The following is a 14,155-nucleotide window of genomic DNA, read 5'->3' as shown; positions in this document are numbered from 1 at the left end:
GTGAGAGAAAGTTCTGCTGAGAAATGGGACAGTCACATAGTCTCAAAGTTATCTCCCCACAAGATACATGTAGTTACAAAGAGAAAAGTAGAAACATTACAGAGATGAAACTTGGCCAGTCCCACATAATCAAGCAACCCAAGCTAACTTTTCCAGTTGTAAGTCATATTGATGTTATGGACCTTTAACCTGACACACTAAGCAGGCACACCACTACTGTGATATTGTTGCCCAAAATTCATAGTCTCAATCAAGTCACGAGCAAACACCAGACAAACATGAACTGAGAGGCTACAAAATGACGAATCAATACTTTTTAAAAGGGTCAAGGCAATGAAAGGCAAAGGGAGAGGACTGTCACAGATTGGAAGAGACTAAAGGGACATGACAACTGTATGTTGGATCAGTTAGGACATTCATAGGACAACTGGTAAAATTTGGATAATTAGTAATGCTGTATCAGTGTTGGGGTTATAGCTCTGTGCTAGCATGGGTGAGGCCCTAGGTTTGAGCCTCAGCACTGCCAAACAAACAAAAAAGTGGTAGTGTGTCAATGCTAACTTCCTGGCTTTGATGGTGGTACTAAGGTTAGGTGAGATATTAACATTAGAAGAAGCTAGGCGAGGGTATATGGAAACTCTATTTTTCCAACATTTTTGTCTAAAAATTTTCAAAATAAAAGTAAAAATATAACAAGGGGTTCCACTTAAAAATGTTTTGTTTATTTTATTTGCATTGATATTTGACTGGGCCAAGATTCTGAAAATATATTTACAGTGACATTACTGTTTCTTTCAAAATAATTTTAAGGGCTTAAGGAAGGACTTTGAGAATGTGGAACTGCCTGTGGTCCTCCCCCCTTCGTAGAGAAAAGATAAACAGGGAAATGGCAGGACTGGAAGTGCATGGGAGGATCCAGTATGGATTCACTGGGGTGGAATTATCTGAAAAAATGTTACCACCCCATGTCTGAATGGGAGAGGGGAGTGAGAAGTTACCGAAACCCAGAAAGGGCAGTTGAGTGAAAAGAATGCCAGACAGGCTCTGTGACTTCAGGACAGGACATTACTAATCCATAGTATCCAAGCAAGGGAGCTAGTTAATACATAGTTCAATTTTATTCCCCTTCTGCCTTCTAAGCTCTTGCTGGGGACTCCATGATTGACTATACCTAATCAGAAGCCAGAGATCAAGGGGGCCTGTTATTGTAGTTTAAACATATTCACTTATATGGGTCTAGTGTAGGGTGGGGAATTTTAGTAGATCTGGATGAGTGAAAGAAAAGTATTCAGCATGGAGATCACCTATTCCACCCCTCTTATTTTGTAAATGAGAAAAATAAGGCTCTAAGAAGTAAAATTATTTAACACAAGGTCACAATAGAAGAGTTGAAAACTCATTGGTTTGCAAGTTGGAAGATCTAGGCTCTAGTCTTGCCCGGGTCACTACCCTAGGCTTCAGTTTCCATATCTGTGAGGAATGGGGGTGTCTAAAGCAATGTTCTTCAAATTTGTGTACACATATCTCTGGGTAAGCATAGAAGGTATATGAGTATGGATAATTTTAAGAGAATAAGTTTCCAGACCCATAAATTCCTTTTACATGCTCTCTCCTAGAATTAATCTGCTTTACCATTCATAATTGTCCTTCTCCTACTTGACAAAAGAAAGGTATGCCTTGCATTCAACTTACCTAACTCAGGGCATCAAACTTTTGGGGCACCAAACAAAGGGGCCTTTTGAAAATGCAGAAGTTTTTTTTTTTTTTTTAAGTTGTAGATGGACACAATGTCTTTATTTTTATTGACTTATTTTATGTGGTGCTTAGGATCGAACCCAGGGCCTCACGTGTTCAAGGCAAGTACTCTACTACTGAGCTACAACCCCAGCCCCAAAATGCAGTTTTTGAGGCAGATTCCTTTGATAGCACACCAGAGAGCTTCCATTAAGAGATATAGAAAGAGTAGCACTTCTCCTGGCAAATGTATGTGTACATAATCTTTCTCAGAAGGGCGTGAATTCCTTGAATGAACATTTCACATTTTAAACATAAGGTGAAAAGTGGGGTTTTGTTCACTTAAGGAGAAAGAAGATTTTAATCTGATTCAGATGATGAGCCTTAAGCTTTTCCAGGAACTGGTTGTGCTGCATACCAGGCTGACTGGCACAACCACGAGTGATAATATGCAATTATCTCTACTCTTAGACATGTGGTTTTATTCTTGTACAGACCTCTGCATCTTCACAGACAAACTAATTCACAATGAGCTAGATGGAGCCAGAAGCTTCCAAGACCAGTTATCACTTTCCTTTGAGCATGTTTAAACTAGGACACAGGAATTGCTACTCTGGGTCAGCCTTATTTAAGATTCCTCCCACTCTGTTGTCTAGTTGGAGAGCTGCAGCGCCTTCATGATGCCAACCTCAAGGTTAATAACTTTCAAATTACTATTCATTGCCAATTATGGTTCTGCCTTCCATACAGTTCTCTAAATACTATTATTTAGATTATTGAAAACACTATCACATTGAAACTAGATCTCCATCTCTCACCCTGTGTGAAACTCAACTCAACATGGATCAAAGACAAAGGAATTAGGCAAGAAACTTTGAAACTACTACATGAAAACATAAAGTCAATACTCTATCATATTAGTGCTGGCACCAACTTCCTCAATAAGACCCCTAAAGCTCAAGAAATAAAACCAAAAATTAATAAGTGTGATACCATCAAATTAAAAAGATTCTGCACAGCAAAGGAAACAATTAAGGGTATGAAGAAAGAGTCTACAAAACGGAAGAAAATCTTTGCCAGCTGCTTCTCTAACAGAGGATTACTATCCAGAATAAACAACAACAACAACAACAAAAAACCCCTGAAAAACCTTAACACCAAAAAACTAAATAACCCAATCAATAAATGGACAAAATAATTAAACAGATGTTTCTCAAAAGAAGAAACACAAATGGCCAATAAAAATATGAAAAAAATGTTCATCATTTCTAGTAATCAGGGAAATGCAAATCAAAACTATACTAAGATTCATCTCATTCCAATTAGAATGATAATTACCAAGAACACTGAAAGACCCTAGCCCAGTTAACCCAGTTACCTAAGGCCAAGATATGAAACCAAGATATCAGGCAGGCCATAAACAGGTTCAGGCGCCAGGCATGCTTTCCGGACAACCGGTTGAAGAACAGAGCACCCGCATCCTGAGGCATGAATGAATAAACCGGAACAGATAAGCAGGAACAGAAAGAATAGAATGCAGACCTGTGGTTTTTGGAATGCAGACCTGTACCCCCTAGGTGGCCTATATGCTAGATTTAAACAAACCAATAAGAAACCTGTTGCTTCCCGTGCGCGCGAAACCTGTCCCAAACCCTATAAAAATCTCTGTATCCCCAAGCCCGGTGTGCCAGTTCACCAAAGCTCCGGCTGAGGTTCTGCTGGACACCCGCAGGTGCCTGTGTCCCAATAAACCACCTCGTGCTTTTGCAGCCAGTGTTTCATGTGATTCTCCTTGGACAGAGAAACGGGGGTCTTTCATTAACGGGGTGTCTTTCAACACAAACAATAAATGCTGGCAAGGATGTGGGGAAAAGAGACACTTCTACATTGCTGGTGGGACTAAAGACTTGTACAACTACTTGGGAAAGCAGTAAGGAGATTCCTCAAAAAACTAAGAATGGAACCACCATTCTGACCCAGTTTTCTAACGCCTTAGTATTTATAGTATGCTGACCTAAAATCAGCATACTATAGCCATGATACCGTCAGTTACCAGTAACAAGTCCTGCTTCCCCACATGTTGAAGAGTAACATTAGAGAAGCATGCTGAGGCAAGCATATAAAGCAGGGTTTATTTAAAAAGGGGTAACAGACTTCTGGGAGGGAGAAGGGGGCCATAGCTGGTACCCTGGTGTCCCATAAAGTGAGCACGTTCTGCCTTTTTATATGTCCTAGGCATCCTTTGTTCTCCTGCTCTGTTTACCTTCTCTCTCTCCTTCCTGCTGGTGGGATGGGCAAAAGGTGAGAAGCTGATGGGCCAGAGGGGCCAAGGTGGAGTGATCCCTGCAGGAAGGAGAACCCAGGTGCATTAATTAACAACTTTTACAACTCCCTGTAGGGAAGGACAATTCCTGGGACAGATTACCTTAGCAACCGGTTGGAGTAGGGGCAGGTTATCTTGATAGGGTGGAGGAAGGGCTCTGAAGGAATTAACATTTCAATTCCTCCATTCTCTGGATCTGACCCTTACCTATCTGCCTGTCTAATTCTGGCTTCATTTATACAGCCATCTCAATGTTTATAGTAGCACAATTCACAACAGACAAATTATGAATGGATAAATAGATAGATGGATGGATTAAGAAACTGTGGTTTATATATACAATGCAGTGTTACTCAGCCATCAAGAAAAATGAAATTATGGCATTTGTGGGTAAATGGATGAAAATGGAGAACACCATGCTAAGTGAAATAAGCTAGTCATAGAAAATCAAGTGTCAAATATTTTCTCTCATATATGAAAACTAGAGCAAAATAAAGCAAATGAGGAGGAAGGACTGGATATCATAAAGAGATAAGGAAGATTAGTAGAATAGAAGGAGATCAAGAGGAAGAGAGGAGGGATAGGATAGGAAAGGAAATGCAGAATAAATTTTTAAAAATCATGCTATGTACATATATAAATATATCACAGGAAATTTTGCCTTTATATGTAAGTAGAAAGAACCAATCAGAAATGAATAAATAAATGAACAAAAAGGAAGCCTAGAATAGTGGAAGAAGGAGAACAAGGAAGGGGAAGGAGAAGGGAGGGAAAAGAGGGGGAACTTGAACAAGAACAGAATTCCATCCATGTACAAATTTGTCAATACGAACCCAACCACAATGTATATATTTTTCCCAATAAAAAAATTAAAAAGAAAATATTATTTTAAAAAATGACAACATGCCCACTGTAAAAATTCAAACAAAATAAAAATTCTAAAAAGGAAAGACAAACACCCCAAATTCCTCACATGACAATAAGTTTTTTTGTGTGTGGTACTGGGGATTAAACCCAGGTCTTTTTCTTTGCACATGCTAGGTAAGCATTCTGCCACTGAGCTACATCTCCAGTCCTTGACAATATTTGTTAACATTTGGTCTGTTTTTCTATGCCTAGAAATACATGCATATTATTTCCATAAATAAGATCATACTACACATACAGTATGACAGCCTGCTTTTTACCCAAAAATATGTTATACATGTTATGTATCACATGTGTTTTATATACGTGCTCAATACTCCTAATGACATTCTTCATAGAAATAGAAAAAACAATTATGAAACTCATTTGGAAAAATAAAAGACCTAGAATAGCCAAAGCAATCCTTAGCAAGAAGAGTGAAGCAGGAGGCTTTACAATACCAGGCCTTAAACTATACTACAGAGCAATAGTGAAAAAAAAAAAAAAAAAAAGACATGGTATTGTAAGGGGGGTCCGGCTGAACGTCGGAGGGAGAGACCACACACAAGAGACTTACTCCATGCAATTGGCAAAAGGGGATTTATTGGGGATCCATTCCAGCGCGCTGGGACTCTGTGCCCACTCAAGAAGGGAGTGCAGCTCAGAGCCCAGAGCAAAGGTCAAGCAGAGCTTAAGTACACTTTTTGGAGAGGGCGGGAGGCTTTGCATACATCAGAACAAATCATCATGAGGCGCGGGGAAATTGAACAACAACTCTGAAACGTGATTGGCACAATCATTGGCGGGAACCGGCCGGGCGGCGGTGATTGGTCATTCGTAAGCGGGTTACACATTCAAACTGATTGGTTCGGGCCCTGTGAGGAACTGCACAGAGCCCTAGGCTAAACGGCCAGTAGGGCATTGTTTTAACTATCTCAGGAATCTGGGTGTAACAGAGGAACTTAATAATACCTAATCTTTTACATTCAAGCTTTCCAGCTTAGAAACTTTACCCTTTCAGTATTGGCACCAAAATCGACATGTAGACCAATGGTACAGAATAGAAGACACAGAGACAAACCCACATACATAAGTTATACTAGACAAAGGTGCCCAAAACATAACATTGGAAAAAGAGCCTCTTCAACAAATGCTGCTGAGAAAACTGGAAATCCATATGTAGCAAAATGAAATTAAACCTCTATCTCTCACCGTGCAAAAAATTAACTTAAAGTGGATCAAAGAATTAGGCACTAGAACAGAGACCTTGCACCTATCTCCACCATGTTAGCTTAGAGACTGATTTCCTCAGTAAGACTCCTAAAGTGCAAGAAGTAAAATCAAGACCCAATAAATGAGATGGAATCAAACTAAAAAAGGTTCTTCACAGCAAAGGAAACAATCAATAATGTGAAGACAAAGCCTACAGAATGGGAAAAAAAAATCTTTATCACATGCAACTCAGAGCATTAATCTCCAGGATAATATAAAGAACTCAAAAAAACTTAACACTAAAAAAACAAATAACCCAATCAATAAATGGGCAAAGGAACTGAACAGATACTTCACAGAGGAAATACAATGGATCAACAAATATATGAAAAAATGTTTGCCATCTTTAGTAATTAGAGAAATGCAAATTAAAACTACACTGAGATTCCATCTCACTCCAGTCAGAATGACAATCATCAATACTCCCTTATTGAAATCCTTTTGTGTTATTTCCCATTTTTCACTCTCTTGAACAATGCTTTGATTAACATCCGTATGCATATTTCTTTTCATGCTTCTGCAATCATCACCTTTTTGGAGTTATATATTTCATTACTGTTAGATTATAAATCCCTAAATCTAATGAGAGGTATAAATCACCTCCCTTTCAAAATGCACATATTCATATACCCCATGTTTGTGGTTCATAGATATGCCCCCCGCCTTGCCCCGAGTTCATCCTTGAACCTACTAAAGATCCATGCAACTTTATCTTATTTTATTTGTGGTGCTAAGGCTCAAACCCAAGGCTTTGTGCATGCTAGGCAATACTCTATCATTGAATTTATACCCTCAGCCTCTAGGGATCCATGGATTCTATATTAAGATTCTCTACTTTAGGGTAAGTTCCAAAATTTTAAAGACATTTACATTAATTTATATTAATTTAAATGCTTTTATGTTACTGGAGCTCAGTACAGTCTGCTAAGGCATATCTAAAACTTAATTTTTCAGCTCCCTTGTTTCCTCCTTTGCCTGAATGCCTTATCTGTATGACTTCAGGAAAAAACAGTAGTGGAAGGAACATGAGGTTTTCAAATAAGGAAGGGTTCAACTTCTTACTTCTCTTGAGCAAGTCAAATGTCTCTGTGAACCTGTTTTCTCATCTGTAAAGATAGTAGTAACATCTGCTTCAGGTTTTATAATAGGAGGCATGAGATAACATTCAAACACAAAGGAGGGGATTCAGGAAACTCACACTATGAATACAGAATATGACACATGCTGACCAGAACTGAGAACTCTGCCCTAGTTGCCTCAACACTTAGGGTTTTACCTTTGCTCTGAGTGTGGAAATTAATATCAGATCTCACAAATGTCATTACTTTGTTGCTTATATACTTATGTTTGAAGTTCTCTCTGTGAAAAAATGTATATTAGGGGCTGGGATTATGGCTCAGCAGTAGAGCGCTTGTTCGCCTAGCACCTGCAAGGCCCTGGGTTCAATCCTCAGCACCACACACAAAAAATAAATAAATTAAATAAATAAAGGTACTGGGTCCAACTACAACTAAAAGATACATATTTTTTAAAAATGTATATTGTTTTCATTCCATGTAATAATTCTTAATGGGTGTATTTTTTTTGTCAAGTTGGAATATAAGGAATTGTTTCAGGTATGTTATAGATATTTGTAATTTGTACATTTAGTAACAAATTCTATGTACAATTGATATGAAGATTTGTGCAGTAGAAAATATTGTTAGCTAGCCATTATATGGGAACAGCTAAGCTTCTCTAGATAAATCAAGAAATGCAAAACAAAAAAAAACAAATATCATGTTTCTATGCAAAATTCAGTTCTAACAAGGGTCATTTTCCTTGTTGATAGATATGTAAACTGTATTAAAAAACTTGTTGGAAGGCAATTTTTAATATGTAACAGGTACGTTAAATATGTTCATATATTTTAAGAGAAATTTCAGTTTTTGCAACCTAGCTTCAAGAAACAATATGAGCCGGACTGGGGATGTGGCTCAAGTGGTAGCGGGCTCGCCTGGCATGTGCAGGGCACTGGGTTCGCTCCTCAGCACCACATAAAAATAAAGACATTGTGTCCACCGAAAACTAAAAAATAAATATTAAAAAATTCTCTCTCTCTCTTTAAAAAAAAAAGAAACAATATGAGCTACAGAAAATACTTTTAGTACAAAGTGTTCGTTGTGACACTGTTTGTAATAATAAGAATGTGAAAACAACCTAACTGCCCTATAAACTAGGGAATAGGTATTAAGTAGACAAGATGTTTCCCACACAGTATATTACATGCAGTTATTTAAAACGATGCTTATAAATAATTTATAATGGTATGGGGAAATACATGTAATATAATTTAAATTTATAAGTAGTATGATTATAATCAAGTATAAAATAGTTATACCAAATTTTAAACTAAACTCATTAACAAAAAAACATAGTTATACCAATACAACTATTTGGAAAAACAAATAAACCAGAATCCTAATGATGGTTATTGGTGAGGTGATTATGGTTTTTTCCCTTGTTTTTTACTTTTCTATATTTTTCAGGCTTTTTCTTCACAATGAGCATATGTTGTTTTACAAATGATAAAAAACAAAACAACCTTGATATGAATAAAGACTAATATCCAATGCTGCTAGTGTGGGCATTTCTATCTATTCTAGTACGATACCTTAATGGGGCAGATACCATCTGGGTGTGCTCCATATTTTAACCCTTCATGGGGTTTCTACAATAATTAAATGTTCTACTGTATGTAACAGTGGCCAATGTTATATTGCCATTTAAAAGAAAGCATTACAGAAAATTTATGTTTTACAATCTCACATAAGAGAGGGGAAGGTGTTTTGTGACAAGATTTCTTTCTTTTCTTTCTTTCTCTCTCTCCTTTTACATGTCCTTAGCTTTCCTTATGCAGTTTCCTTAGCTAACTCTATTTACATAACAAGCAACTTTTTGGGATTTCTTTTGTGTGAAGTAGGATACATTTGTACATGCTGGCAACTTGATCTGGAGTGCACCAATAAAGATAACAAAGTACAATTCAGCTTTTTCAATTTTCATCTTTTATTTTAGGGTCATAAAAAGTGTTCTGGTTTATTTGGGACTGTTTTGGTTTACACCTATTATCCTGGTATAGTTATTCAAAGTGCCACCCTTTTTTCTTTCAGATTTGATCTGGTTCAGTCAATAAATTATATGGTCACCCTACCAATATCAGGAGCCAGTGGTAGGATCTGGAAGCTCACTCTTGAGCGGAGGTGTGACTAGGAGTGGGGCAGGGTGGGGGCAGCCAACAGGCAGACAGAAGGAGCTAGCAGCTGCACTGAAAGGGACAGAAAGTACCCTGGCTGCCTATAAATACAGGTCTGTGGGCTGTTTTACTTGATCTAATCAGTCACATATCTATTACTTGATAATGATTCTACCTGAAGGGGAAAAAGAAAGCTATCCAGTTAATTTAAGATACCCAAGGCACATCTGCCCAGGAGATCTTTTCTTTTCCTTTTTTAAAAATATATGCATGTAGTTTTATATATAATGCAGCATCACCCCATGTAGGGCATTTATTCTTATTTTGTACATTCAGATATGTTTGAAACACTTTTTAAGGCTACAAAACAGAACATAGAAAAATAAACAGGAATCTATTAAACACTTACAAGAAGTGATATGATAAAGAATATAAGGTACTATTTTCCTTTCAACCTTCAAAAGATATGTGTATATACTTTTTTTTTTTTAATAAGTACATTACAAATGATCACATCTTCAGAGGGTGGGGAGGAGAAAATCCCAGGAGATCTTTTCTACCAGCCTTCTCTGGAGCCCAGGATTTCCATCACAACTGTTATTAGAATTAAATGTTCTGAAAATAAATTAAAATTGAACACAGTGAGCAAGTCTTGGGAAAATGACACCAACTGATGGTTATGAGGAGGACTGGACTAAAGCAGTTTGTTGATCATCAGACTCATCTGGAGAGCTTTTGAGAAAAAATGGAGATTCAGTTGACCACACACATGGTACAGAGAAAGTCATTTGGGGAGGGATGTAAAGGGAAGGTGCTAAATACAATGCAAAAGGAACCAGAGGGAGCTAGAAAGAATGATGGGGGAAGAAAATGACAGAACTCTATTGCTTTGACAAGTTTTTTCAGAGATGGCCCTGCTGGAAAATTAAGGGATAAAATGATTTTCTGATATTTTTGGTTACTATTTCTCCCAACCCACTCCTCCCCAATTCTAGAAAATAAACTCCATGTGGGAGAAGATTTTTGTCTCTTTACTTCACTACTGAATTTCCAGCACTTAGAACATTTTTGGTACATAATACCAGGATAATAAATATTGCACAAACACATATCATTTGCCTATGTCAACTCTTTTCCTCCTTCACACTTGCAATAAAAGTTGGCTAAGTTTTGTTATTCTGATTCTGAACTACTTAAGGGGAGAGTTAGACAAGTTTAGAATACAAGGCTTTGTTCTAGGTCACAAAATAGTGGCTTTCACTTGTAGCAAATGCAACTTCTACCACCACCACCTGACAATTCTTTGTTGGTGGACTTGTTACATTCTCGTGACAAGCTTTAATTATCTTGTTGGTACTCTTCTTTTCAAGCAGTAGGATTTCCCTACCAAGAACAGAATTATTTTTTAAGTCATGTTTAATTGGTTATATCTAGAAATAATATGGTAATAGGAGAATCTTTCAATTCTCACTCCAATTTGTTTCTATTCCTTGGACACTGCAATGTGATAATGATTTACTGACAGCCTTAAGCTTTTGGGTGAGAGATAATTCAGACTGTGTTTTGTGTTTTTCACCCCTATTACTTAACCTCTTACCAGATATGTAACATATGAGTTTCAAATTGAGATGAATGAACCTAATCAGTTCAAGAAATGTTTGCTGAGCTCCTACTATGTGCTAATATTTATGAAATAAATATTATTTCTTAGTCTCTGGTGACCTACATGACATCAGAAATCTGTATGCATGCATGCTTGTATATACTAGTATACTGTGTTGCCAGAGGCATGGCACCTTGGCTGCCAAGCCTACTGGTCCCTGTCAAGAAGCAGCAGTAGAGCAGCAGAGTGGAAGCTCCAACAAACAACCTCATTTCCTGACATACAAGGAGAAAATGGAAGTAAGGCAAACCTGAATGGGATTCAGGGATAATCAAAAACATTATTGCTTTTCTAAACCCTAATTTAGCATAAGCTTGGACCAACAGCATTGGTACTTCTTCCGGATCCTAATTAGCATAAATTTGGACCAATCATAGTGACTCAAGCACTATATAAACCCATAGACTCCACACTGGATGGAGAAAACCTGCTATTGTATCATCTTTTGCATTGCAAGAGTTCTGGTCCTGTTTCTCCTCTTTAATAAATCCTACTCATAACATTCATTATCCTTGTCTGTGGATTTCATTCTTTGAATTAATGAGATAAGAACCCTGAAAGAAGAAGAAAGTGACAGTGAGCTGCTGGGGTCTATTGCAACACTGGAGGGCATGGCCCACCATTAAGAGCTGCAACACTTCTCAGCGGCAGAGGCCTATAGCTTGTGCAGACTCTACCTGCCACTAGGAGCAGTGAATCGAGTTTTATCTCAAAACTCCAGTTTCACCAGGCTGCTTTTGGAGGCAATTAATGAAGTGCCTAATTTACAGTGTAAGCATATTTATTATCTTATAAGCCCAAAATTTTGGAGGTAAGAGTCCCTGTGGTTGCCTAACAGACTAATTTGGAGATATTGCGGTGATTATTTGGTGATATTATGACATCTGCCAGTAAAAAGTGTGTGTGTGTGTAAGTATGTGTGTATACATGTGCAAATACTCGGAATAAGACTGATTTTGCCCTAGAAATGCAATGATTTAGTGATAAACCAGAGCCTGCAAAGGTGTAAAGTAGGAAAACTTGGTATGACTTTTACAATATTAAGTTATCGTTTAGTTAAATATACAAAACTAAAGCATATTTGTTTAAAAATAAAAGCAGCAGAGGTAAACCATATTAAGGTGCATTGGGTAGTCTCCCATTTCTAAGCATTTACAAACAAAGTCTTACATGTCTGTGCATATGTACATTCATCAACATTTTATATATAACCTCAGTATTTAATTTGCTTGTGGTCTCAGCCTGGGTCCTCTAGATAGGAGAACTAGAGAGAAGGATTAACATATGCTGCTTTATTTGGGAAATTGTTAGGGTCTGTAAACAAGTCAAGATGGCGCCTGGCATTTTGCCAGAGGGAGTGGTTTGTGAAGTAATGCCAGCAAGCCATTAAGTGTGGAGATTCCTTATTGGTTGACTGCTGTTGGGAGCTGGCGACCGCACCCTGAAAATGGCGCTGGTTTCCTGCTTCTGCTTCTTTAGCAGTTAGAGTTGTTAGAGGTAAACAGCTCCTTGTAAGGCTGTGGGGCTGGGCTCTGGCCTGCTTCCGCTGCGCTGTACCTATTAGACTTTTCCACGTGGTGCTAGTTCATTGGCGGGGCTGGGTACTTAAGCCAGGGCAGACCGACTGCTCGCTCTCTTTTCCTGTTTTCTCATCATGCTTCAAGGGTCCTGAATAAACTGCTGAAAGAAGAATCCTGTGTCGTGTTTTCCTTGCTGGCGAGGGGTCGCGACAGACTGCTCTATCTAGTTTATGTTAATTAAGATAAGCTGTGTGTAATGTATATATACCCTTCCTGTCCTACAATAAACGGCTCCCACTCCTGCTATATCAATGTACACAAGTTGCTCATCACCCCCCTCCCCTCCCCTGTTATTTTGCTGCAGCCGGACTGCGGCAGGAAATAAATAAAGACTGGTGAGGGGAAGTTGGAAAACAGAAATGAGGCAAGAAGTACGCAAAGCTATGCACTTGATATGTAACTACTTTTTTTAAAAACAGGTCTTGCAAAGTCGTAGCGGATGCTTAGCACATGTGTCCACTAGTATACAGGATTTCTGTGGAAAAGCTGCAAAAAGAAACCCCACTACATAGCAGTCAACCCCAAAGTGAGAGGGGAGAAGATTTTTTTCAGATCCCTTCTGCCTCTCATTTCCCATTGGCCAAGTTTCACCCCATAGGGAGGTAACTTCTCATATCTACAGCCTTTTGCAGCCACTTAGGAAGCCAAATTCTCTGCTCCAGGTTGTAGCATTGCGTCCAAATCTAGAAATGAGAGTGGGGTTGGTAGCTCAGTAGTGGAGCGCTTCCTCCTAACATGTGCAAGGGCCTGGGTTCAATCCCCAGGATGGTGGGTGGGGAAAGATTAGAAATGAGAGTAACACCTTGATGCTGCTAGAGCTCAGCATGCAGGCCCAGGGATCCAATTCAATTCCAGCCAGCTCAGGGAGCTCAGCAAAGGCACCAGTTGTGGTAGGGGTACAATAGGAGTGTTGGGGTTACCATCAGAACAAAAGAGACAATAGAGGAAACTTGAGAAAGTGCACACAGATTGCATCCAAAACATTTGTTTTGCAAAATTTCTGCTTTGTAAAAATGGCATGCGCGCACATACACACACACACTTTGTTTTTGCAATACTGGGACTGAACCCAGGTGTGCCCTACCATTGAGTTATATCTCCAGTCCTTTTAAATTTTTTTCCTTTTGAAACAGGGTCTCACTAAATTGCCCAAGCTGGTCTTGAAATTGGGATCCTCCTGCCTCTCAGCCTCCTGAGTAGCTGAGATTATAGGCATGTGCCACTGCACCTGACAAAAATGAAACGTTGTACACATTATTCTATTTACTTTTGTTAAAAAAAAATCATAGCTGTTTTTTTTAAAAATTTTTTTAGTTGTAGATGGACACAATATCTTTATTTTTATGTGGTGCTGAGGATCAAACCCAGGGCCTCACACATGTGAGGCGAGTGTTCTACCGCTGAGCCATAACCCCAGCCCCATGTGTCAATATTTTGAGATC

This window comes from Urocitellus parryii, chromosome 5 (genome assembly GCF_045843805.1).
Source record: "Urocitellus parryii isolate mUroPar1 chromosome 5, mUroPar1.hap1, whole genome shotgun sequence".
Lineage (NCBI taxonomy): Eukaryota > Metazoa > Chordata > Mammalia > Rodentia > Sciuridae > Urocitellus > Urocitellus parryii.
The sequence above is the reverse complement of the archived record's forward strand: the minus strand, read 5'-3'. Positions refer to the sequence as shown.